This window comes from Strigops habroptila, chromosome 1 (genome assembly GCF_004027225.2).
Source record: "Strigops habroptila isolate Jane chromosome 1, bStrHab1.2.pri, whole genome shotgun sequence".
NCBI lineage: Eukaryota > Metazoa > Chordata > Aves > Psittaciformes > Psittacidae > Strigops > Strigops habroptila.
Genome location: NC_044277.2, coordinates 89,568,743 through 89,596,300, shown reverse-complemented (window position 1 = coordinate 89,596,300; position 27,558 = coordinate 89,568,743). Strand labels below are relative to the sequence as shown.

Below are 27,558 nucleotides of genomic sequence, written 5' to 3'. Positions count from 1 at the left end.
CAGTGACTAGATACCATTCAAAACACAGAATCAAACCCAGCTCAGAGCTCCAATAGAGAAGAAAATCAACTTTACTGAGCAAAGTTCATGGTTTCTCCCAGGGCTAAAATTGTTATTAGCAGAAACACAAGGATGATTTGCAAAGATTCAGGTTTCAGAGGTACTGTGTGAAACCTTCCTCCCACTTACGCTTTCCACAACAAAGAACTGGAAGCATCAGGGAAATGTTTTGTTGGAAGCCAAGCCAATTTTTGAACGAGAGGAAACATCAGGTGGGAAAAGGGAAAAGGCTTTAATAGTCTGGGAATAAAGAATTCACATAACTTTTAGGTGAGAGTTAACAGAAACTTCCCCCCCACTTTTACTGCCCATCTCTGCCTGGAGGTCATGGGAGAAAGAGTGTCCACTTCCCACTGGAGCAAGCCACAGTGGTGCTGGAGGTGCTTGGCCATCCTCCGTCCCAGCAAGCTGTAGCAGCTCCTCTTGTTTCCATTTTCACTCTGTGTTTGCTCTTGTGTGGGAACAGAAGGCAGAATACCAGGAGCAAGGCAAAAGGTTAAGCACTGTGGGTATAACATGGGGCAGACAACTGGAGCCCTCTCTCCCAGGCCTGTGTGGGTGACCTGTACTGCCAAGGGAGTGCCCTGCATGGTGCCAGGATGGCACCTTCACCAGAAGGCTCGAGCGGGTAGTTATTTCTGCTGTGGTAGCTCAGGATCTTGCACAATAGGGGCCCCAAAGGATTCCAATCCTTTGGCTTTATGAACAGTTTAGGATTTAAATCCCTTTGGCTTTATGAACTTATGTTCATATGTTTAAATCCCTTATGGCTTTACTGTGGTGCTTACTTCAGATTTCATTTTTTAATTGACACGAGTTTTGCTTCTGTCACTGACAATAGAACAGTAAAAGTTAGAAGGCAAAGACCTCACTTCTAGCCCAGAAAATCTCTAATTGCTGAAGCCTGGGAAAATATTCTGGAGAAGGACCTCTATGTCTTATCCCTGCGTTCTCGCAGGCATGTCCACTTTCAGCCATGTCAGACAAAATCTCTGCTGGATAGTCTGATCCCATGGGACTGTGATATATTCTCATAACTATGCTTGGACTCTTATATTTGGTTGGGGGCAGGGGGAAGTATTTCTGCATGGTTTTCAGCTCCATTCCATCAGTTAAGTTCAAAATATAAGCAGTATGAATTATGTCTTTTAGAAGTGTGAAAAGATGGTAAAAGGTTACATGTGTCAATAATCAGCTTCTTACGAATGGGTTCCACAAGTAAAGGTTTAACTATAATAAAGATTACCATCAGTAAATACAAGGGATTAGTGCAATGACCACAATAAGAGAAAAGTGAAGAAAAGGAAAATACAGAACAGAAAGTGTCACTTGTAGAAAAACAGATCTGGTTCCGTATACAACCTCTTCTATGAATACAGCAGCATATGACAGAATACTTATTTGCAAATAACAGTTAGTGAAAAATGTGCTTTAGCAGGTTTGTTTACTTAGTTCTTGGCAAGTCTGGCTTGCAAGGAAGTCAAACCCAACGCATCCAATTAGAATATCTTCTGAAGCAGATCACTAAGATCAGAGTGCAGCTCTCTGAACTGATTGTCTTGCTCCTATCAGCAGTGCATTTCAGAGTGTCATGGTGTTTAATAAATGCCACTTTCATTCACTAATGATGGAGTGATGCCATCCCAGTGTCCAGAGTTGGGAATTGAGGCAAGGAGGCCAGTACTCATCCTGTCTAACAGCAGATATGCTACTATGGTTTCTAAATTAGACTAACATCTTAGCTCACTTGGTGTCTGAATTGCCCTCTAGACTAAGGAAAGGGGCCTAAGGTGCTGACAGTCCTAAATTTTGGCACCATTCTCCTCTTAACATCTAGAGTTAGCTGGGGATGAATCTAAGTCAGTGACTTGCCCAGTGTCCCGTGAGAAATTGCTGGGAGGGTGGAGAAATGAGCTGAGTTCCTCAAGCCCGAGTCCTGTATCCTGCCTGGTACATTATCAGCCCTCTCCAGTACAGAGAGGTTTGCTTATCAAAACTGACATTTTAGCTGCTTCGATTTGGCCATCTCTTGAATTTTATGTTGCTTTGCTCAGAAAAGCTACTTGTGAGATCTTCATTTCATGCAGCTCACTCAGAGCCACGTCTTTTAATTAATTAATTTAATTCACTTTTCATGCCTAGTTTTTTTCACCTATCATGTGGCTTTACTCCACCTTTGAATGATACTGTCTCTGAAAACTCAAGTTAGTAGATTTCTCAGAAATGCGAATTAGCTGGCTCTACCCCTTCCTGAGTGCATAAAAGCCTTGCTGAAATGAAGGTAATTAGCAAATGCACTGTTCCAAGAATGACATTGAACTTTTTTTACAGTACAGCCCTTCTGCTACCACATGTAGCCCCCTGTGACTGTTGTAGCACCTCTGTTTTGAGCCTGGGTTTAGATGAGCGGGCTTCTATTCCACCGTTGTCCTTGTGAGAGAAATGAGTATGTGTTAGGAAACTCCATGGGTTTAGATGCAGCGTGAGACATAGGTATGGGTTTGTTTTAATTTGGTTACTTGTGCCAGGTACTTGCTTTGCTCCCAAATCCATTAGCACTATGCTTCTGTGCATCATACCTGAAGGTGGGTAGTTAAGTAGCCTCATATGAACCAGTGCTCCTAGTATTGAAGATCTACTCATTCTCCATTTGAGCAGATGCTTGTGTCTGTCCCTGTTATTTTTATGGGTTTTTTTTGACCAAGGCATACTTTGCCTGTAAAGGAAATGCTGACCTTCTCTCTCCAGCTGCAGTTCCTAGTTTTATCTGCCCTTGTTTCTCCCAGGAGAAGGTAGCTTTGTGGGGAAGCATTGCATTAAACATGCTCCAGCTGTTTCTTGCACCCAGCTTGAACAAGTTACACCAAAAGCTGACAGAGGAGAGAAGCTGTAGATAAACTACAATAAACAAAAAAGAAATAAAATTCAGAAGCTCGCCTGCTTATTTTTAAAGGGATAATAACAGGGACACCCTCTTATTTTTCAAGGGGTAGATATACACAGAGTATCTACTCTGTATCTGAGGTAAAATACAGACCACACATGTGCAGGGGTTGTTATGGCAATTGCTTAGTGGTGACACTGACAAGAAGGAGATTTCTTTACTTATCAGGGCCAGGAAAACAGGAGCAGCAGCTTAAGAATCACCAGTGCACCAGCACAGAGCTAAGACCACCTTATATCCACCACCCCCTGCCTTCAATTCCAAGAACGAGCCTGTTCTCAGGTTGTGCATGCAGCCTGCAGCATTGGCACTGCCACCAGCACACAGCAGAGTGCCTGGGAAATGTAAGGGGGTGAGAAACCACTATATGATTCCAGGTTCCTGTGAGCAGCTAAAAATCCAAGCTGCCTAACAGGGCTGTATGTCGACATTTCCCATATATGACATATAGTGTATAGGAATGAGGCCAGCCTTTCTGCCTGCTTTCACTAACCATCCTTGAGGTGTGCCTCTATTAGGAATTTTTCACCAGCCGTTTCCATTTTGGCTACTCAGCAGAACCTGAGTTGGTACCACTGGGAACCCCTCTGCAGGCTTGCTGCCTGCAGCCAGACCTTTCTGGTTTTGCTATTCCAAGTAGATTTATTTGCTATGGCAAAAGAAGGCAATGCACATTCCTCAGTTTCCTATGTGTGTTCAGCATTATAGCTGTAGGCGTTCAGCTGAAGTGGTGGACGCCTCAGAAGGAAAGGTATCATGTGAGACCTTTGCTTGGATGGGCTGGTATAGTTCAGTGCAAGCAAATGCAGGGCCATACTTGCTTTAACAAAAGTAGTTTGTGGACAATGAATTTTTCCACCGTTACTACCAGTAGTGTACATGCAGAAAACTACTCACTGCCCTTTGACTGATCCTATTCAGATTAGCTAACTCTGAGTTGTAGTTATCCTGTTACCACTGGTGTAACTGTATGTGAGCAGCTATTGCCTTAAGAATTGCTCCTTAGTATTATTTTCCCCAACATTCATCATCTCTTCATAGTTTTTAATGACACCTTCTTCTTATTTAAAGACAAACATATTCCACCTTTCCTAACAGGATTATGCTGTAAAACTGTAGTATTGGTTTCAATTTCAACAAACACATCCAGGAACAGCTGTCTTTTACACTGGGTTTAGGATGAATCTTCTGAAAATAGGAACTGTATATATCATACAGACGAGTTCAAGCCATCAGCTGACAGAGCAGACCAGCTTTCCTCAAATTCTTGCAGATGTACTTTTTTTTTCCCAGTAAAAAGACTCTTCCTGAAAACCTAAGCTAGTTTCACACCAGTCGAAACTCAGAAGCAGCAGTTTCATTTTAGTTTAGGAGGGCAGAATAGTAAGGAGGGTCCAAACCTGAGTGAAGCAAAGTTTAGCATAGTCTTTTCAGTACATTTCAGCAGTGAGTTATCCATATAGTCTTATTCCTAGTTTTTAAAATGGCTTTAAAAGCACACTATCACACTTCTCTCTAGGAGAATGAAACTTAGTTTAAAGTCCAGGCCAAACACAAGGAACAGGAAGGGTATGGTTTAAAGGCCTCATTTCTCAAGAGCTTTTATCCTGACGCCAAATTTTTCATCCTTTCTCCAGCAACTGGTGACCAGAACTGTATCTTTTCCCAGAAGAGGAGCTGGCACTAAATTTGAAAAGGTTTTATTTTGCATAATGGGAAAAAGAAATAAAACTTCTTGCTTCCTTTGCTGGTACGTGCTCTTTGAATGTGGCCATATGACACAGCTTAAAGCTTTCTCTGTTTATTTGCAGCTTGCTTGCTTCCCTGGCAAAGTGGAATTCAAAGGCAGCAAAGCAAAGTGGCCCTCTCAAAACACACTTATCTTCACAGAAAACTCACTTAGTATTAGGCAAACCGGAAATCTCCACTTTTTCTGGAGAAATTACACTATCTGTTAATTAGCAGATTCTTATTTCATTTACCATCATTGCCCTTGTTATAAGAAAAGGAGGAGGCACAGCACCTAAGAGCACCTGCCTTTTGCTGCAGCTGCTATGCACAGTTTTTCCATTCTGTCAGTTCTTGCCGGTAAGTGTCAGTAATGATACTTGAATGAAAAATAGCATCCTGTTTCATTCCAGTTTGTTCAGGATTGTGTAGGATATTCCTTAAATGGAAAGGTGGGATTTTTGACACTGGTAGGAATGATAGCTTTTTACTGGAAACAATTATCTTCAGCTAAAAGTTTGCTTGCTGTGTCTGTACCACCATAGGCACATGTGCTATGTGCTATATGGAAAGCAAACTGGTGGAAACTTGTTTGGAGTACATCAGCTGGTTTCTTGGACCTTGCAGATTGCATGGTGCCAGGAGAAATTCTGGGAAGTGAGCAAGCGGGGCCATCACTGCTCATCTCCAAAGCTGCTGCTGGGAGGGCAGAGAACCCATTGCCACAAAGCAGTGGTGGGAGGCCACCCCAGAAGTGGGCAGCTGTGCAAGCTGTTTCATGGAGCCCTTGGAGCCAGAGCTCCATCTCCCTGTCCTCCTCCTGAAGAGTAACCACTTACCGCTTAGGGTAAACTGCTGCTCTGAGATAGGGAACCTGCCCTCCATTTCCTTGTGGCAAAGTACACTGCAGCAAAAGAAGGTGCTGATTAGTTGTGTGCAATCTAAACTGCTGTTCCATAGAAGTAAAAAGTGTTCAGTTTTTTGGTGTTTTTTTTTTTTTTTTCTTTTCTTTGGTCTTATCACCAAGGGCATGGTTTTCTCAAAGGTTATTTGACAGACCAGAGTCTTGAAGCAGGCATGTTGGCCCACTGCATGAGAAATACAGCTAAGCAGTGACGGAACTACAAAGTGCTGTGTCCTCTATGCAATGTAACATTGACATTTAACTTAGTCCTAGAGCAGCATAAACCATGAAAGAGGCATGAAAGATGAAAATCTCAGGGAGCCAAGCTTAAAACAGGGCATGAGGGAGAAATACGTATTTGCAGGGGCCATTCAAGAGAGACAGTTCTAACAGAAGATCCCTGCAGCAGCCGAAATTGCAAGGTCACCACTGCTGGAGCTGTCAGTCCCACTGACTTGTGGAATATCTTTAAGCACATGCAAATGTTTGCAGAATGAGGGTTAGATGTGGCTCCTCTGATGGGGTGCCAGTACACGGCAGAGTGCAGGTTACAAAAGTAGTTCAAACATCTCTAGAGGGATTGCATCCTTGTGAATACTGAGAAAGGAAATTCATGTTTCTGGGCTCACAGGTACATATGGGCATCTCGCCGTGGTCACCTACCTCTTGTGGTTTGTGTCCCTGGCATACAAAATGCAAAGCTCAGGAGCTTCATTGAGCAGAGGACATTTCTCTTTTTTGGGAGGTTTGATCTTAGTCGAAGGGGCTTCGGGGAATAGTATTTATTTTTTTCCCCCATTCAGCTCTGCCAGAAGTGTGGTTCTTCTACCACAAAGATTTAGTGATGTTTTTCTCATGTCTGGGGATATTAGAAATATTACACAGGCTGCTATTCTGGATTTTAGTAAGTGGCCATTGACATTTCTTCGCAAGTTTCTCCCTGAATAGGGAGACCAAATGTATGAAAATATCAGCTTGAAGGCACAGATAGATCCACGACTAGCCTCCAATTGTGATACAATTACTACTATAGAGAGCTACTTCATTATAATAATGGACATCAGTGATGCAATAAACTTAATGATGAAGTTCTATGGCATAAAACAAACAAAACCAACTCTGCCTTCATAGACCTAGGAATTATTTTTTCAGTTCCCACTTGGGAGAGGCCAGTGACAGGTTTATAGTGGAAAAAGAGGTTACAAAAAGGAAAAAGACAAGTTGGAAAGAAGAAAATGAGAAGGTGGTAGAAAGTTATGGCATATGGATCTGTTTTCTGAAGGAACTTGCTCCCCAGGTTCTGGAGAGTGGATCTGAATGCAAGAAGAGGAGCCTGGGTGGTTCAGTGCAGGGAATCGATACCTCAACTCAGCGTCAAGGTCCCAAAGGAAATTATTTTGGAGAAGACAGAAACAGTTCTTTCCCTCAGTAGTCTTATAATCCTGGTCCGTTCTGGCTTGGAGAGGCTGCTCAGCTACTGACGACTAAAAAGCTGATAGTGTGGATGATGACAACAAGCAATTGCAAAAAACCCACCATTTTTCTCATAGCTAAAAATCGAGTTTGGGACTTTAACAAAAACAAACAAGCAAGCAAAAAACCAAAACCAACAAAACCCCAACCAAACAAAAACCCCAACCCAACCTAAACCAAGTAACCAGTAAACTGAGCACATCTTGCCTGGATTATGGAGATACCCCAATTCAAGTGTCCCACTGGACTCTTGTTGCTGGTGGAAGAATATCCCCTCTCAGACCAACTGACCACAGCTTGCTCTCTCAGAGGGCTTCCAAGTTTGCACTTATTGTTCAAACTAATCACCTTGTTTTGATAAAACAAAGAACAGGAAAATGGGAACTCTGAGGCTTTTTGTTTCTGATAGGCGTCGTACTACATTGTTATTGTCGCCGAAAATTGCTGGAGCCTGGCCGCGCTTATCTCCTCCAGCCTTACTGCAGCCCTCATGCCTCTAGGTGGTGCCTCGCTCTAAAGTTTAATGCCAGGAGCTGGGGAGCAGCAGCCTCAGGTTGGATTTTGCCCAGCAAGCGGTGCCGGCAGTCACATCACCCACGGTGCCCTTCCCGGGGTGGCAGGGCGAGAAAAGCAGGCGGTCCTGCTGAGCCCTTCTCCCCGATGTATGGCTAGTAAAGTCTATTTACTCTAGGCAAAGGAGCCACAGCTAGAACTAGAGGGATTCCCCCTGCCATAGCGACAGACACGGTCTGTCAGTTCATCCAGATCCCACATACAGACTTAGACACCAGAGCTAAGACACCTTCATTTAAAGCCGCTGTGGGTCAGGCCCCTAGTCCCAAAGAAAAACATCAGTTGCTTTGCTCTGGGGCTGCTGAAAAGCCCTGTCATCTAGAGAACTGGTGTGTGTAAGGAGATGTAACCAAGTTTATGACCTTCAGACTGAAGTGTTAGAAGAGAAAAATAACATGAGGATGCTTGTGGGTCACCAGTGTGAGCAGGTACCTATTTCTTCCCTGCTCTGCAGCCTATTTTGCTAACCTGGGCTGTGTGAAATTTGTGTGTGGGGCAGGAACAACTCTTGGAAACACCTGGGGAGCAAAGGATGCCTGTAGATAGCATAGAGCTGTTTTCTATCCTTGACTATGAGAAAGGGTAATATTAGGGGTTGGAATTGGAAAGATAACACTGAGTTTGTTGGGTGTGGAGAAAATTATCTTGGTATTTCTCTTTACAACTTTGAGGTGAGGGACATCCACCAGGGAGGTTCACAACCTTGAGATGATCACAGCACAACTCTTCATCATGTCTCCTCCTCTTCCACTATGCAACTAGGAAGCAGAACACACCCTCTGTTTTAAAGCAACCTATGTGGTACACATAGCCATGCAAAATCCAAACCAGCCCTGACACAGCTGGGACACCCTAACTCCTACCTACTCATGCTGTGTTCCTATATGTCTCTCTCCCACTGGAATAACACAGCTCCCTGCTGACTCCTACTTGGGAAGACAAGAGTTGTCTTGGAAGACTTGCTATTTTATTTCCTGCTATACCCTTCTCTTGAGTGGAACGACAGTGCCAATATTTGTTATGGGAAGAAAGAATTTGCCCTTGGGCTTCCTCCTTGCCCCTACAGGTTTCCATGTACTTACATTTCAGGAGAAGCAAACCTAGGACAAAGGAGGAGGTGGCGTCACAACTGGAGGGACATCCGAGGAGGGTCATCACGTGAGTTCACCCCTGAAGCAGGACATGCCCAACAGGAGGAGGAGGAACATCTCTGACATGCACTGCTCTCCTCAACAGGCTAAAGGATTAGCCCTTGGATTTGTTTTTTAGCTGATCCCATGCTAACAGCTTTGGGTGGATTTGGACTGACTTCTCCACATCGAGTCCTTTGACCTCTTAATCCTTCTGAAATAACCTAATCCTTCCCTCCCCTCTAACTCCCAATCTCACCAGATCGCCTTTTGTTGTTTTTCTCCTCGGACACGTTTTGAGAGCTTGCAGCAGCTTTTCTGGTGGGCTGGGTAATTATCTGGCAGCTCTGGCTCCTTCCTCCCACTGGGCTGTACTTGGGGCTTATTTCAAGTTGATGCTTGACAAGGGTGTTAGAGTTGCAGTTTGAAAGTTTTTCAGAGTTAAATCCAAAATTAGGTTTTTATGATAAATAATAAGGAATATCTCTGACTTCTTTTCCCTTATTTTAACTTCTTCATCTCTCACCGAAGCTGGCAGACCCAAAGGGTTATGCGGCTCTAAAAGAGGAAGAAAAGAAACCTGAAGAAAGAAAGAAAATTACAGCTGGTAACTGAGGCCAAATATAGCTGTGGTGTGGACGTGACAGGGAGGAAAAGAAGAAAGCTAGAGAGAGCCCTGGGAAGGAGATGGCTGCAGAGGTGGTCACATAACTGAGCCTAAGTATCTGAAGAACCTGGAGTGTGGGGGAGATGTGGAACATCCTAAAACCACTGCAAGGATGGTCACTAAAACTGTGTGAGAATGCCTTTTATAGGTCTTAATTCAGCTCACATAATGTTGAGTCTCTGAAGGAAGCAACCCAACTAATAGCACATCTATAGGGAGGTTCAGTCAGCTTCAGCCAGAGGATGAGCGCATGCTGTGTTTTTTCCCAAGACTGGGTAACATGCTCTGTCTCCATCCAGGTCCCACTGTCTCCTTGGCTTCCTCTACCATCCATGGCTGAAATAAGAGGATTGTAAGTGCTCTTTAAAACCATTTCACACTAGTGCAGGAGGGGAGTAATTAGTCCATACTTATTCTTCTGGGCCTAGGTCTTTCTGCAGACAGATCAATAAGCTTCCTTCTGCAGTTCATCTTCAAACTCGTGTGTGGACAAAACGTAGGGACTACTCAGAAAACTGTGTGCTGCAATTCAAGCAAGGCTTAGAGTTATCTGAGGTCCTTGGGAATGAATGTTGCCTTTCAAGTTAAGTGTATAGTCAAGTTTTTCTCTCAAGAAAGATGGCTTAAGAATGTTGGAAAAGTCTTTTTTCCCTATCACTCACAATTGCTGTACACAAAACCAAGTCACTTCATGGTAGCCTGACTACTAGGTGGCAAAATATATTGAGGTATTTCCTTGGCTCTGGATAAGAAAAGGGTGGCACTCCAGCAGCATTTTGGGGACTGTCAGCTTTCTCCCATTCTCTAGGGAAAGTTTATTGGTGAAGGAATGCACAGAAAGGAAATTGGAAAGATGAGGACAGCAGCTACAGAGCACAGTGTGTCATGGTGCAAGATCCAAATGCGGAGGATGAGAAAGGTGAGGCCCAATCCAACCCAAATCAGGGACAATTACACAAGGGAACAGAGGAACAGAGTTATCTCAGTAGCTCATCCCACACTCCTGCACAAGGACACCACTGCTGGACTTTAAAGGGCACAGATATTTCCCTACACAGCCCAGAAAGTTTGTCCACTTTCCTTCTACAAATAAAACTCTGTCAGGGTCACCATTCCTGAAAATACTGAACTTTCACACAGTCGCTATCTATGTGAGCAAAGGCAGTAGCCAGTTCTCACACCCTTTTGCATACCTGCAAAGGAAGATGGCACAGATCTATGGCAATTATACTGCAGACCTGACCGATGTTTGGGACTTAATCACATGTGATACATGGAGAAATAAATTCCATCTGAATGCACAATGTAAAGGAAACAGCCTTTACACATCTGTCGTGCTGTCAAGTGGCTTGTTTAATTGAAAAACAACACAAAGTACAACATGGAAAAATCTTCACAGAAAGGTCCTAAGACAGGATGCTTTTTGCTCTTTCCAGGCAGTAGGGGAAATAACCTGATTAGTCCTTAAAGATGTCTGTTATGGAAAAAAAATAAAAATACAATCTCTGCACCAAGTACAGTTAAATTAAGAATGGTAAATATCATCCTGAGCACTGTTTGTGATAAATAAAAAAATAAACACAAAAAACCACACTGGAATTTTGGCAAGTCTTTGAAGCTTGTACTTTGAAATCAAAACCCAAGAAGGGCTGATTCTGGAGAGCAAGAGAGTAATCCCTTATGCATCCATTCAAATCCCTTGTGCATCCTCTTCTGGCTTGGATTTTTTGTTACATTCCCTTTCCACACACAGTGGCAGCTGTCCTAGTTTAGACCAAAAGCCTCCAACATCAGCCCAAGGCAGATTCCTAGGAATGAGTATAAGAACAGGGAAGTAATAGCTTGAGACACCTGCATGAGTCTGTGACTTGAAGGCTGCCCACGCCAGAGGTGGTGCTTTGGAATACAGTGACCCTCCATGGATCCCTATTCCACTGAATTATCTAGTTTTCTGAAAACAGATGAGCTTTAGTGTTCACAACATCTCATGGCTGATTTTTGTGGCTCACTTGCATTTGGTGTGCAGAAAATATATCCTTTAGTTCATTTCAAATCTGCTACCTGGTCATTGCTTTATGATTCTTCGATCCTGTCATGGACCTCTTTCCTGACTCTCAGGGCTTTATAAACTCCTGTCATAGCCCCACAGTCACTCCTGCCATACTGGGACTGGTTTCCCTTTCTCCTGTGCTGGTGTAGTCAGAAGTAAGACAGTGAAGTCTACAGAGGCTGTATAGCAAGCACAGAAGAGAATATTACTCTTTAATGCAAGCTCTAGCATACCCCTGCAATTTGGCCCTAAATCTAACACAAGGGATTTCTGTATGTTACATTGAAAGCCATTTGGTGCCATTAGTAACAGAGCAATAAACCAGTGATCTTTTCTCTCCTGTCCAGAGGGAAAAGAAAACAGGGACCTGAATGCTAAATTCAGTTTTCAACTTCATCAAGATATTGTTTCTGGTTTGGATGTTTTCTGGGTTTCAGTTTTAGAAGTGTTCAAATTTATATCCCAAATGTCCATGCTCACCCAGAAATTCAATGAATTCAGGGGAAACAACTGGTCTCTGAACAGCTGTTAGTTTGGTTTTGAGTGCTTTAAGAGGATCTTATTAAAATAATAAATTTCCATAAGAACTGCTACTGCAGCACTTCTATTTTTTAGGGTTTTTTTTCAAGAGGGAAGTTATGTAAGGCCCGCTGGATGACATCAGCACATCTGGACAGCTCTGAGACTGGGGAGTTTTGAGGAAAGAGGAAACAAACAGAACAGAAACTTGGGGTTTTCTCAGCTTGGGGCAGGTAGTGGGATCCTGGAGAGAGAACTACCAACTCTGCCAGCCCCAGGAGGGCCCTGCCTGGCTTTCTGCTGTTGAAAAGGTCACTGAATTTGGCAGCCATCACAGGGAGCAAATAGCTGCTGATTGCCACAGTGGGAAGTGCAAGGCCAAGTAAATTTGTTCATGACTCCAGCACTAAATGCTTACTCCATAGCTACGGTTTGTATTTATGCTCTCGGGAATCCATGAAGGGAGGATTTGTCCCCCCTCTTGCCTAAGTAAGAAGTATTGCACAACAGGCAGGTGTTGGATGCCTTGGAGCAACTTCTGCTCAGTCTTGCTGATAGGAAAGCCATGGGATGCAGCGTGAGGGCAGAGTGGGGCTGCCATGTTGCAATGGCATCCTTTCATTGCCTCCTGATGCAGCAGCTACTTGCTTTTTAGTTTAGATCCTTATAGCACATAAAACAACACCACCCCTGTCAAGTTCACAAGCCCCCAGGATCTGAGCGATGGTGCATGGTTTAGACCTCTGGCCTTCTGGTAAAACCAGATGTGCTCATTCAAGCAAAGGCTCCTGAAAGGCCTCTAGAGGGAAAAAAACCCTCCACCCAAATTGCTTTAATTTAAGCTTCTGCACACATCTTCATGGTGTAACTGTTTTCCAATAGAGCCACCTCTTAAAAACATAATTAGAGGTCAAATATTAATGGACAATCCATGCCTTCAAATGTAATTAAATACACTGATACAAACCCTCTTCTGTCCACAAAATTCCTGCACTTGGCTAAACTTTCAGGGGTTGGTCATTACTCTCAGCCATAGGTTTGCTTAAATCATGTTGATTTATAATCCTCTGCAAGAGAAAAATCAATATTGGAATGCTTTGCTTGTGTAACAACCTGCATTTAGTGAGCTTTGAGTGCCTCTTCAGTGAGATAATACCAAGCAGTAAAAATATGTAGAGAGAGCCTCCTGAACTCACTATGAATCGATTTTCATCCCTTTAATATTCTTGCTTACAAAGAAAATACTCTATAACACACTGGCCTGTTTCCCTGACCGTTCACCTCCTTCTTGGTCTTTGGGCTTGTTCCTTGGTGCTCTCCTACTGCAAGCTGGTGGAGGGAATTGCAGCAGCAACAGCCTGTTGATCAGTTTTGCTTAAACTTTGTTGTATAAACTCAACATTAAGGTATCCACAGTTAGAAGAAGAAAGCAGAAAGAAATGTCTAATATCCCTTGCAATGAGGAAAATGAGAACTTGTTGTCAGTAATAGTAGTGTGACACTAATCTACCCCTTCTTTCTCTGGTGGCTTCAGGTGGCCTGGCCTGAGTGAACAGGAGCTGGCTACTCCCCTGCCTGTGGACACATCTGTTACACTTCCTCTGTGGTTTTCCAGGCAGATTTCTGGGGATAAAACGATTTGACAGGATTTGGTAAAACAAATAATTTCACTCATTACCCTGCAAAAGATAAGGACTTTAGGAGGGAATGACTGTGAGTCATGGTCTCTCTTTAAAGGGTTAACTTCATAACTTGGGCCACATATATGCCTTTAACAGAGGCAGAGTTGTTTTTTTGGCAGCACAAGTTATCTCAGCAGAATAACCTGTACCTGTAGGCTGTAGCCCACCCTCTACAGCTATGTCTACTCCAGGAAATTTTTCTAGTGTAGCTGCATCATTCTCCATCCACATCTCTTAGCAAACTCTGTCCCTCACAACTCCATCAGGAAAAGCATATAACATAGGCCTGATCTCTGTTCTGCTTTTCATAGGCCACTGTAACTACTCTGTCTCAGTCCAATTTCCTACTAACCAGAGCTTAGGAAGCTTATTCTGCCCGTATTTTTTTGACAAATCAAGTGTTGAAAGTCAGCACCTGATGTACATGTGGCTTGCATGTGTGCTATGAGACTGGATCTTAGTTTGCTTATTTATAGGTGATTAAAAGAAAAAAATAGATTAAAGCATATTTATGTAACAAAATATGTTTTGGATGGGACTGATAAACATCTTTGCATGTGTTACTTTAATAGCAGTAAATATCTAGGGATTGCAAAAACCAAGGGTTCCAGTGGAAAATGTTTCACCAACAGATGATGAATCCTGCTTAAACAGTTTTTATGCTTAAAATTATAATTAAATTCATTTTAGGCAAAGCTGCTAGTATACTGGCAAAGCCACTATCCTTTTTTGAGACTGCCAGATGTTTTATCATCACTTCAACTACAATGTAGTGTGAAGACTGTATCTGTTATTTTGCTGAATAATTCGTTGCATTTTCTTCCATTCTCCCATCTCCCTCTTTATATCCAGCCATGTTCTCCCTCTCCTTGACCTGGACTATTTGCTTGTAGGTTTACATTCAGACCATGGCTGCACAGAAACACCCCCCAACTCTGAGTGGTATTGCTGAGAGTCCTACTGAGGGCTCTGCTTCTCCTCAGGAGGCGAACTGCTGCAGACGAGTGCATCCATCAATGTGCTTTAATAAGCAATGGTGTTAGATAAAGTTTCCAGCTGGAGGGTGAGGAATGCTGCTTTTCCCACCAGAAAATGCCTTCCCACCCCAGGGGCTAAGTTGTGTATAAGGCCCATTTCTGCGGTTGTTTTCTAACATACCAGTTCTCTCCCAGGATTTAGGCAGAGGAACAATCTTGAGGCTTGGGGCTCTCCTACACTCACAGGCAATTCTTGGAAAAGTCCCAAAACCTTGGAAATTCTACATGTGCTCCTCAAAACAAGAGGTTTGATCCAGCGTCAGTTATTTGCACTGGAAATTATGTTCTTCTCTGCAGTTACCAGTACATGGAAGTTGTTGCTCATGCAGACCTCTCCTTTCCTTAGTCAATTTAATGCAGCAGAAGTGATGACAACTTATGCAAGCAGTCTTCCTGGTACATGGGAATTTTTCTAAATAAGATATAGAGATGCATCATTTTGGGCCTCTGTTCTTTGGAAACTGCTCGTGTACTCCATTTTTAATGAGCAGGCTAGGGAGTTTTTCCCCACCTCTATCTTAATATAAAGAAAGTGTTTTAGACAGCCTTTTCTTTTTCAGTGATCCATAAAGCAGTATATTTGCAAACTCATGCCCACGTCAGATTATTTTTACCATTACAATTGGTATCCCCATGGAATTTGTTAACATGTTGCCGGCTATTTCCATCCTTCACACGAAAATGGATCTACTGGGTATCACAGAGCTCAGTTATTATGAAGTTTTTTTTGATGAAAGACTTAAATTGCATCTGAGAAATACAAATTACATGGCCTAATGTGCCCCCAGAGATTTTAATTTAATACACAAAAGGAGGCACTTACTCCCTACTGAGGTCATTACACAAAAATATTTTTTCTAGCAAACAGAGTAATTGGGACCACTGGAGCTTGTTTCCCCCACCCCCCTGAAGAAAAAGGATGGGTCAATTTTGGCTGCCTCTAAAGGTTTGTAAGTTTTGTCAGTGATCATTCCTAAGATGAATTTTGTTGTTAAAGAACTCATGAGAGCCCCTGTTCATGCACAGGCATTGCTGGGGGTAGTGGTTTCTCCTTTCACCATTATAACGTGGCACTGGAGGAAACCACTGAAGTCCACGTCCCCATAAATGCAAATGCCCAAACTATGGTGCCAGCCTTCCCTCCCTGCATCACAAAACCCCTTCGGAGGCAAAATAACCCTCAGAAAATGTGGTGGGTCAGTGAGAAAGAGGGTGCTGTCCCAGGAGGTTGCCCATGTCATAGATGCCTGAAGGGTTTCATGACCAAGGTCGTTGGCTGCCATTGATGGAGCTGATCCCACCCATCTGCTTTTCCCTGGTGACTACTCTGTGGAGATCTGAACTTTAGGGCTGGGCAGTCTAAGGCAGATCCAGCAAAGTCCTCATATACTCATTTAACTCCAGGATAAACAAACATGTGCTGAGGTCACCCCCATGTTATGGCAGCGCGGGAGTCGGAGGGATGTTGGCAGGTCAGGCTGTGGGGTCAGGGAAGATGATCCCACCGCAGTCTCCGCTACAGTTCCATTAACCTCAGCAACTCAGCTCCTATGCGTGGTTAAAATTTAAACACTTGCGTAAGTGGTTTGTTGAACCGGTGCCAGAAAGACCAGTGTCTTGCAGGACTGAGCCCATTAATTCTCGCTTTCTGAGAGGTAGGGGGGAAACAGACGAGCCGGAAAACTAAACAGATTCGGGCTGTTTGATCTGACCAGAAGGGCAAATTCTGAAGTCAAGGAACCCTCAGTGTGCTTTCTAAGAAAAAAATGGCAAAGGCTGTTCAGGGTTTCCATGTCAGAACCGTGCTTGGGGCTATGGTAACCATAACTTTGCATGGATGCAGGATATTTTCGCACAGCAGAATGAGCCAAGACATTATTCATCGTGCTGTTTGTAGGCACAGATTATGTGTGTGTCACTAGTGTGAAATTCAGCCTCTTATTTCTAGCTTGAGAAAAACTTTCCAAATACTCATTTTTTTCTCCTCTCTCTCCAATTGAAGAACAAAGCACTCAGGAGAACGGGCAGCTGGGAGGCACGCTTGTTCCCCGAGTGCAACTAAACTTTGGTAACAGAAACAGATGATAACAAGTATACTAAAAACAAGAATGAAAATATGCCTCAAACAAAAGCAATATACTTCCAAAACAAGGCTCTCAACCATACAGGTTTCTCCCAGCGGGGAGAGGCTGCAAGAACAAACACATGACACTTATTAGTCACGTCACTTAACTGCACGCCTGGAAAGCACTCAGATCTGATGGTGACGACGATGGCACCGTAAGACCCTATGCAGAATGAATGCTGTGCCTCAATAAAGGCTTTTGCAATGGCATAGATGGAACCATTATTTTTCCCCAGGGTTTTAGGCACTGAATTCTTTCAGGAGCCATTTAATTATTTTGTTTTATTTCTGCTCAATCTGTATAGGAAAGCTTAGTAAAAGGACTGTTCATTTTGACAAGGTTCCTCAGGGAAGCCTCGAGACGAAATAGCAGTAATTTCTTCCCCATATAACTTACCAAGAAAAATAGTAGAGGATATAAAAGGGTAACAACAGAAAGGGGAAGATTATCTTTTAAGAGCAATTACTTGATACCAATACACAGTGAATGTATTTAATGTCATAAACATAGGTTTACTTAGGGAAGACATGAGGAAATATCAGGAGCAAAGAGACTCTGACAGCTAAAATTAAATTAAGACTGGCAAGTGTAAGAGGAGAGGGAAGGGATGGAGGGGGGAAGAGAATCCCATTAGAGATGGTCTCATGGTGCTGACGAAGACTTAACAGTTGGATCCCAGCCATATGTTTCTTGGAGACACTGGGCTGCCAAAGCACTTGCTAATCTGGAGGTCTGACTGGCTTTCTCCCCCCTTAAAGGGAGACAGTTGAGACAGACACCTGTATGTGTAAATATACATATGTCTCTGGTGTGACTTGCTTACAGAGAGGAGACAGGTTATATAGTCCTGCTTCTCAGAACACACAAGGTCTTTGCTCTGAAATGTCCAGGCTTGTTGAACCCCAAGCTCTTTACCCAAGCAGTCCCAACTGTCTTCCCATCCTCTGGCACACTCCTGGCTCTGATGACACCTTCCTTCTTTCAGCCAAATGTGCCATTTATGCCACAGTGCCATCAGTGCCATCAGTGGTCCCCTGCCCATGCCCCAGCTGATAATGTTGTGTTGCTGCCAAGCCTGGGAGATGTTACCTTCCATTGGTGAAGAGGAAACCCCATCCAGAAGTTACTAGTATCTTTTCTCACAATAGATCTTCCCTTATGCCTCCAACACCAAGGTATATTCCATGGTTTTAAACTGGTTAAGGGACCACAGTGCCCATGACTGCAAAACAGCGCTCAACAGTATTTTCTCATCTATTCTTGTTCTGATTCTTTTGGGCCCCGAAACTTCAAAGACTTGCTCATGTTGCTGAATTTTAGTTTTAGCAGCAATGAGTTGTCCCTTTGACTTGATGTACACCTGATTTTATGTTTCGTGATTGTCTTGGTGACCATTCCCCCAGTCTCTCAGTGGCATTACTTGTAGTGTGACAAGCACATAAATCATGGCAGGTTTCAGGCTTGGATGTTAGGATAGAAACTCTCCCCTGGAAAAGGTGTCGAAAACATTCACTTGGGTCTCGCTCTCAGCTGAGGGTACTGGTGACAGATTGAGTGCCTTGAGACCAGTAATAGCTCAAGTGTCCAACAATACGCCTTCAGGTGATACATCCTTCCCCCCTACCAGGCAACCAGCCAGAGACTGGGATCTTAAAAGTAAACTCCAATCCCATAAATTCATATGCTCATAAATTTTACAGCCATGGGGAGCATTAGGACTCTTTACTCTATCTTTTGTTTAATACAGGCCAAAGAGTCTCATTCAACAAATTCTGCATCAAGCTCAGAAGTTCTGATTGAGCCATGGAGAAATTTATCCAAATCTTGACATAAGATTGAAAGGAATGGGGAACATCCCATATTAAACTGTTCTCATACTGGCTATGTATCCTTATTTGCCTTCTATATTTGTAACAACACACATCTTACTTAAGCTTCCAACTTTTGCTCTTTGCTTCTTCCTTGTTCTTTGCCAGATTGAACAGCTCTTCCTCCCCCATTCCACCCTAAATCCCTCATTTGGCTCTCCCTTTAATAGCTTGGTTTTCCAAACTACCAACAGCTATACTTCTCTCTACTCTTCCTTGAGCAGGCTACTATTTTGTGCTAAAAGCTTATTTATTTTCTGTTTCCTACTATTTCATTTTACTGTGAAAAGTTCTGGAAAGCTGAAAAGAGCCTATTAAGGAGAGACAGCAGCCATTTAGACTGTATGGGAATTTTTGTGATGGTTGTTCCTACAGATGAGCCTGGAACAACAGATACACATGTAGATGCTTAGCTTGACCACTGATCTTCAGCTGAGGCTCTGGTGCCTGGCCCTAGGAGCAGGAGGCATCTGGTTTTATGTAGAGCATATTTGGGGAGCAACAGAAAGAAACCATACGTGCCTCATGGGCACAGTGCTAAGACACTGCCACAGCTAAAAAAATCAAAGAAAAAAAGAAGTAAGAAACCCCAAACCCCAATTAACTCTCTAAATACATACTCTGATTCCTAATTTTTCAACATTAAATAAATGTTTCTTTGCTTTGTTTATACTGCTCCCAATCCTCCATGCAGAATGGTACATGTGCTCTGTTATTCACTGTCTGAAGAGACAACAAAAAATGAACTTCAGCACTGTTGGCCATGAACAAGGATTTGAACACAAAGGCAGATTTTTTCCCTGGCATCTTCTTTTATCTTTATGGAGAAATACATGTGTGACAGGATACATAAACCTCGACTAAAAATGACTTTTAGTCAACATTTACAGTCCAAAGATGAAGAGAAAGTGGCAATGAAACTGTTAAAGCAAGAGATGCCAGTTTTCTCTTGGATTGGTTATAGGTCATGCTGTATGTTCTTGAGATGCTGACAGGTCTGTTCAAAAGAGTAGAGGCGCCCCAAAAACCAAGGCCAGGATTTTGCTATTACAATTGCTGCCTTTGAAGAATTAAAATATCAAGCTGGAATTACTTAGAACAAATGCTGATCCCAGAGTTATACTGTACTGACTGGACTACAGGAACCATGTTTGGGCATTCAGGCCTGAAAGTCATCCCTATTTGATATTAATTCTCTGCATAGGATTGTTCTTTCTAATATTTTACAAAGCAGAAATCTTTGGGAAGGAGAAAGATAGCAATTATAAGAAAGGCATATACTATATACAAAGAAACAGAAGAAAAGCCTGGGGCATGATTACCTTTACAAGAGAAAGCTGCAGGATCATCTATTTAAGCACTAGCAGTGTGAAGCTCCCCTCCTTGTGATGCAGCAGATGTATCTAGCAAAGACTTTGAGGAAGACTCAGCAACCTGGTAGGTCTTTTACAATTGTTCTGACCATCTTCCTCAGGCTTATGCTGGGTCAAGTATGAACAAGTTTCTCCTGAACAGAAGCGATACAAGCAGGAGGAAAGAGAGAAACCAAGCGGCACTTGCCTTTCTCACCTTATACAAATACTGCATGAGAGAAACCCATTTCAGAAGGATAGGAAAATGATAATGATAGGAAATGGTAGCAAAGAGATAGGAAATAGCATTCTGTTAGCAGGAGCAGTGGTCCATGAGCTCTTGCTGAGCAGATAAAGTCAACAGGTAGTCCTCAACTAACTAAATTCAAATCAAGCAACTGCCAGCTCCCAAAGCAACTGCAATCCTGGACCTGTCTGTATTGCTTTGCCCAAAATCTTCCCCCTCGCATGGACAACTTGGCTCTCCATGTACCCAAACCGAACTGGATTGATAGCTGGACTTCTAGAGCTCAAATCACTAAAACAAGAATTAGAGATCTGACTTTATGTTAATAACAAATAGATTTTAAATATGAAACTGATCATAAACCAAGCAGACGAAGTCAGGCTCAGTACAAGAAGGACTCTTGCTACATGTTGTGAGAAAAAACCTGCTCATCTGTGTGAGGCTCTGTCCTGCTCCTTCATCTGAGTGTGTGCTGTGCTATTAAAAGCTGCTCCATCCAGAGCAGGCTGTTTTCTTGCTCCCTTTTCTCCCTCCTATACTCTGCCTCTCTGCTTAATATCTCATCTCACAACCCACAGAGTTCCTGGCCTTTAAGTACAGTTTAGATCCGATTTCCAGTCTGTGAGTGTTTTCACACTGATAGGCAACTGCTCCAGGTTTCTTGCCTTTCCCAGGCCCCAGCCCGTCAACACTGGGGCAATTCCTCACCACACTGTTCACACCTCGTACAAGTAACCGCAAACTCCTCTTGGAGACCAGGCACAAGTGTGTCCTTCTTCCTCTTCTCTTTATCCTCCCCCCTCCCCTTGCTTCTTCCCTGACATAACTAACTCCACGTGGTGCTTCTCAAACTGGAAATCGGGCCTCTTCGGGGTCTGAGATTATCCCTAAAATGACTGGAGGAGAGGAAGGCTGTACAGGCTCCTTTTGGCTTGCATAAACCGAAAGGACAGCCTTCTTTTCCTCCTGCTGATTTTTAAAATAGAGCTATCAGTTTTCCATATAGTCATCCTGCCTGACTTAATGAGCCATTCTCTTCAAATACTTCACATTAACATGTTTATATATTTGTTTGCCTGGCTGGGTTCTTTAATAAGTGTGCCTTTGGTTCAGGTGCTCCCAGCAGACCACTGCTCTGCCAGTCTGCAGGAAGCCCTCCATTCGTTGCAGCTGCGTCCCCAAATTATGCTCTACGACTGATTGCTTTTGGGGCAATTGCTCAACTGTAATAAGCAGCAACTTAGATAAATTGGACATTTTTCTACAGAACCCATTAACACCGTGCCTCGGAGATGCTCGAATCAGTCTCATTCTTAGCAATTTTGTTTCTGTGGTGTTAGCTGAAGATCCCAGCAGGAGGACTGTTGAAGAGGCTAGACTTAGATATCCTGCTAAACTAGGAAATGGCTAGGAAAGCTGATGTTAAAGATGCAGGGGACACCGACAGGTTTAGGGGATAGCCCTTAAAGAAGGGGTGGATGGTAAGCAGATTTTATACAGTTTTCATTTTAAGCAAGGGCTCCCTGCAAGCCAACCCATCCTTGACAGAAAAGGGATGTCTGATCTGGTTTACTGACTCTTCGATGAAGCCTGTTTCCAATGCTGTGCTCATTTCTGTGGCTGCTGCTAGAAGATCGGCACCTGCAGGGCTTTTCTTCTCTCTTTTGCCTCTGTGCTAGGTAAACTTGAGTTTCGATTGAGGTGGCAGCCGTAGATATGCAGGCAGTGAAAGTAAGCCTATCTACTGTGCCTACATTGTTGAAAGCTTCCTGTGAAATTGGATTAGCATTTAAATGTTGTGTGACAAAGCTTTATGTTCCAGGTTTTGTAAATGTTCTAAATTTAAAAAAAAAAATCACATGTCAAACTCTTTCTGTATCGTTTGGGGACAATTATAGTATCGCCAGATTAATTACAGAGTTTCTACAATGCGCTCCTCTGATTCTACTATTAAAACACAGCAGAAATCAGAGGCTGTTTTGACCTTTATTCAGAGCCTCCTGTTATAGTGACTTTCACAACAGAACCTAATTTGTCACATTTTATTTGTACTTTAATTTTATTATTAACAGATTAATGAAGCTGGTAATGGGTTTCCCGATGCTCCCTTTGGAAATGTGAACTGTGTCCCTTCCTTACATCAATCTGCTGTCAGCAGATGAAGTGCCTTTGCAAAATGCTATTAACTGTTACCAGAAGCAATTAGTCAAAATAGCAAGTCAGCTTCAAAAGGAGAGTCCAGATTCCCTTAGTGTGTTAGGAAAAGCGCATTAGTAGGATTTAGTCTTGCCAGTAGACACGAGCTTTAGGCCCTGCAGTAGGTGTCTGGGTTAATGACACATAGAAATGCAAATGTATCAGACTTTAATTTGCTTGAAAGAGCACTGCCAGGTTAAAAAAAAAAGAAATCACTTTCCGGTGTCATTAACATCAATCCCCATTGTGCCAGAAATACCCACACTCTGCTGTAAGATTCTCTTCATGCTCCAGCCATAAGAATCCGTGAGTGAAATCCTGGCCCTCTTGCAGGCAGCAGGAGACTGTTTGTGACAACGCTGAGGCCAGGCTTTGTCTTAATTTTCTGCCCCAAACAATTATTTTAAAGTTATTCTCCCTCATTATCCAAAGCATCAAGCCCAACCCCTTCTCAGACAGCTCCTTTTTTATGCCAGTCCAGAAACTCACAAGATGATTCCTAAAGGGACATGCGCAAATCCAACTTGAGCTCTCGATTTCCCCCGTTTGGCACGATCGTTATGCAGACAGCTTTATTGTCTGGTCAGTACTCCAGTATGGGGCTGACAAAATTGCATTACTGTACACACACAAAACAAAAGATGTGCTCAAAAAATAGTCTCTAATAGATGGAGTAGGAGTTTCAACTCTTTCGAGGCACTAGCTAGCACCTGGCTAAAAAGCCAGCAGTCCTCAGCTCCCTCACCACTGCCCTGGATGAACTGAAGGGAGGAATCTAGGAGAGGAGAAGCATCAGGTATAATATCCTACACACCCAGCATATGCTCTGGTGTGCCTACCTGGCACCTACAGACTGCCTTCCAAATTGGACAGACCAACAACTGCCCCCTCTGCTTTCTCTTAAATGTTAAAAACGATGTTATCAGTCGTAACTGCCAGCGCATTGGTGATTACATGTGTATTGGGTCAAATTAAAGGGGGAAGGTCATGAAAACAACAGAAATACTGCAGATTATGAAAAACAAAAAGATTATCCATTTGTTCTCAGGATGGACAATGAGGTTCCTGTCTCTATGCAGAAAGCAAATCTTTTCCTTGTTATTTGGCCCTCTTTCCTTCAAACCCAGTCCTGCCTCCCTTTGATGATTGCAGTAGCCCTGAAGGCTGCCCCAGCTGCAGAATCTGAAGCGAGGGGCAAACTTTGGTGTCAGTTCAGATGCCTTTCACAACCATGCTGCATGATTGTCCCACATGGGATTTTTTTGGAGGCAGAGAACAACTCAGCATTAGACCTTGCTGACATTTCTCCTCAAAGTAAACACAGACAGCTGAACCCCACCCAGGGACATGGACAAACTGTAGTCTGGATAAAAACCCACCCTTAATTCTGCCAAAGCCTCACTGATTAAGAATATGCAGATCTAACGATTTTGCTGAGTATTTGCAGAGCGTATTCCTGCTGGATATTCTTTCCTGCATTGCCTTCAAGTGAGTGTTTACAGTGCATAAGGTTAAAAGTGTTTCTTTTCCCAAGTGCAGAAGACTAATAGAAGAGTTAGAAGTCTGGGACTAAAAGCCTGAAATAGCCCACTGTAAGATGTAAGAGCAGCACATTTTATCTTCCTTTTATATGAGCTTAGTGACAGAAAAAGGACAGTCCTTTGGTCCTTCCTTCAGCAATTTCCACTGACTGGAGGAACAACTTGAAAAAACCCAATGTATTGTTCAAACACTCACATAAAAATGGTGTCTCCAACTACCCAAACACATTGTGCGTTGTCTTAAATCAAACATGGCTCTTATTCTTACAGATGGATTAAAAGGCATCCGTTAAAAGGAGAGTTTAAAATTCTATTAAAAAAAATGTTCAGAATCTTAAAAGACTAATTATTAGTGCAACCTTCAAGATCAAAAGCTGCTGAAATAAAGACTTTAACTACTTTAGCAGATAAAACTTCCATTCAAAGTTTGCAAGGGGAGAAGAGACTATTAAGATAATCTAGTTTGACCTCGTGACCTTAGGTTTTGGCATTTCACTGGTACAGAATCTTTTCAGTTGTTCATATAGCTACATGGAAAATTGAATAAAGCCATCAAGAACACAACAGGCTACATAAGCTTGAAAAAACCAGACAGTGTGTTTTCATGTTCCTTTAATTTGTGTGTTTGCAGGCAAGACTCAGTATTTAAATGGATAGTACCAAGTCTTCTGCTGATGCAGTTCGTGCAGCTCTTGCCAAAGCTTACAGATGTCATTTTCCATCAGATGAGGATCTAGCCTGAAGAGTTTCCAACTGCAAGGGAGAACTGAGTCAGTACAAAAGTGCAAATACATAGAAAGGGTAATTTGTAGAAGACTCTGGGTAAGCTAAATTTCCAAATTCTCTCTCCTTTTTTCTTCTTTTTGTCTTTCTACTGTTTAGTTTATAATAAGAGTGTAGGATCGTGTTCACCGTGCCAGTTTCAGCAGGACAGGGGGAGAAGCTGGCATGCATTTCTTTGTGTGTGTCTTTTCTAATCTGTTTGAGCTGTCTGATGTCTTCATATCTAAGACTTTCTCGATCTTTGATCTGAGTTGGAGGATGTCTCAAGGAGGAATGATGATTCACAGGAAAACAGGATATCCACAGGGGAGCCAGTTACCCAGTCCAGCAGAATTAATCAGCATTAGGTGTGTGAGCTCTTGCTCTAAAACACTGTAAATAAGAAAGAGTCACAGATGATTATAGGTATGGGAATAAAGAAAGAAAGAGAGAAACACAATTTAAACCTCTAGGTGTCAAAAATTGTTTCTGAACCACCCACTAGATTTGTTGGCGGAGCAAAAGTAAGTGGTGTCCATATGAAAACATTACTTCTGTTTTACAAAGAGGCACTGTTTCAATGTTTGCTTCTGTTCTGGCACCTAAACTGTTTTTGTAAACCAGGGACACACCTAACACTGGCTAACAGGGCTGAAATACAGGACGTTGCCTTCCTGTGCCAAAACAACCTACCAGCCCGGTTACGGTGTGGTGCTCTCCCCGGCTTGCTCTGCCTTGCAGCCTGGTTTATTTCTCTTTCTTGTATCTCAGCCTCATTTCTGCCAGTGAGTGCCTGCATCTGGCCTAGGCTAAAGCACTTTCTATGCTACGTAGTCCCTTGCAGATGAGGAGAGAGCTGGTGCAGCACTAGTGCACTTCCTCCCCCAAGAGGATAGTGGTTGCATCCTTCCTTGCACCCCTCGGGTTGAGTGGCTGCAGTGTTGGTGATTGGGTGTATAAGAAGCAGACACCACCATCTCCTTTTCCTGACACTCACATTTTCAGACTGAAGCCCTTGTGATTGCATTGTATAAAGGATATGATCTTTCTGCACACAGTGTGCCTGAGGCATGCAAAGCCTCACAGAAACAAACTACCTTCTTGCTTGTTGCTGTGGAGGAGAGCCAGGTACCAGAAGGGCTGCAGCTCAAGCTGGGAAGTTTTTGGGTATTAGCAAGAATGGAGCTGTAGCAACTTTCGGTTCAAACAGGGAATTTTGGAGCCATGTTAAAATTCATTCTGATTTGTCAAAAATTTCTGTCAAAAGGTTTATTGTGACTTGATGTACCTTGGTTACAAGGGATGGGAAGGGGGAAGTCTCAAGATGGTGGCTTTCCACTTAGCCACTTCAGGTCTGGGTAGGTCCTGTTGATGGTGCCTATCCCTCCCTCAAAACCTGCATCTGCATGAGGTCAGCACTGAGCAAAATCCCTACAGGTGTGCCATGGCCCTGTGCTCCTGGGATGTGCATGGATGTCGGTGGTAATGCTCCCTCCATTCTGGTCCCTCACTGCATGTGCATGTCCAATGTTCACTGCTGACTCACACAGTCATCCCAGCAAAAGTCCCTTGCAAATGTGGGGCCGCTGCTGCTGCAATGGGGACAGGCCCTGTGCAAACAAGTGGGCTGGGAACTCACTTCCATGGCTGCACCTGGAGCAGCGAGCTGATGGGGTGAGGAATGACTTTTAGAGGTCAATGATTTTATTAGAGAGCTGCTGTGTGAGAGATGTGACTGTCACCTATGTCAAATGCTTTGTTTTGCAGAAGGAGGAATCCAACTGTAAGGTATTTAGGTACCAACACCAAAGCACCTTAGACCTGAATGATGTGCAAATGGAACTTCTGAAGCCCAAAGGGATGGTGTAACCACGTTAACTTAACAACAAGAGGAAATGCTAGGGGTATTTGACTTTACAAACAGCCTTCAGCTGGCCTGCTTCAAGCACAAATGCCTCACGCATGGTAATGGATTTCAAATACACTAAGGAGTACAGCCGCAAAACCAAACAGGCCTTAACATTTGACCTTATTGGGGAAAACAAGCCTACTATTACCAACGAAAACTAAGCACGCCTAGCTAATTGACTCATCTTAGGACAAGTTTTGTTTCCATGACTGAACAGAAGGAATGTAAAGCCTTGCCATCTTTCAGCCAGCATGGTTTCCTTAGATCTCACATGGAATATCTGAAAATCACCAGCCATCTCCTACCATTTTGAGTAGTTTAGCCAGTATAGAGAGGAGAAGTGGAGAGAAAAACATAATACAGCAATGTGTTTGCCATTAGGATTTCTTTTGGTTTTGATTCAGCATTTCTGGAACAAAACATGAACATCAATTAATTACATGCTGTTACATCCTTGTTGCTGTTTGCTCATCCACCCACGGACATTCCACATAAAATTACCTAATAATCGATTTGAAGTATTTTGAAGTAGCTTGTTTTTATCCTAAGCCAGCAATAGAGTTAGCAATCCAGTTTCTAGACCTAAGGCAGTGGTCTCATCCTCAAAGATACAAGCCATAAATGGTTTCTATGTGGTGTAAGTCCCTGGTATTTTAGGTACCATTAAAAATGTCCATCTGTAGGTGCTGAGACCCTTACAAGCAAAAGAAAATTCCTGAAGACGTGGAAAAACAATTCTAGTCATGTTTTTTGAAGACATTCATAATTTAAGATTCACAACCAGAGACTG

At 43.0% G+C, this 27,558-nt stretch overlaps 1 protein-coding gene across 1 annotated transcript in view; it reads right to left on the bottom strand.

Annotated features, from left to right (window-relative positions):
• Positions 1–24,691: 24,691 nt before the first annotated feature.
• Positions 24,692–27,558, bottom strand: part of HIVEP1 (HIVEP zinc finger 1) — a 135,789-nt gene continuing 132,922 nt past the window's right edge. Inside the window, exon 10 of the transcript XR_003991663.1 lies at positions 24,692–25,252. The gene's annotated coding sequence lies outside the window, so the exon portion shown is untranslated. The remainder of the gene's footprint in view (positions 25,253–27,558) is intronic.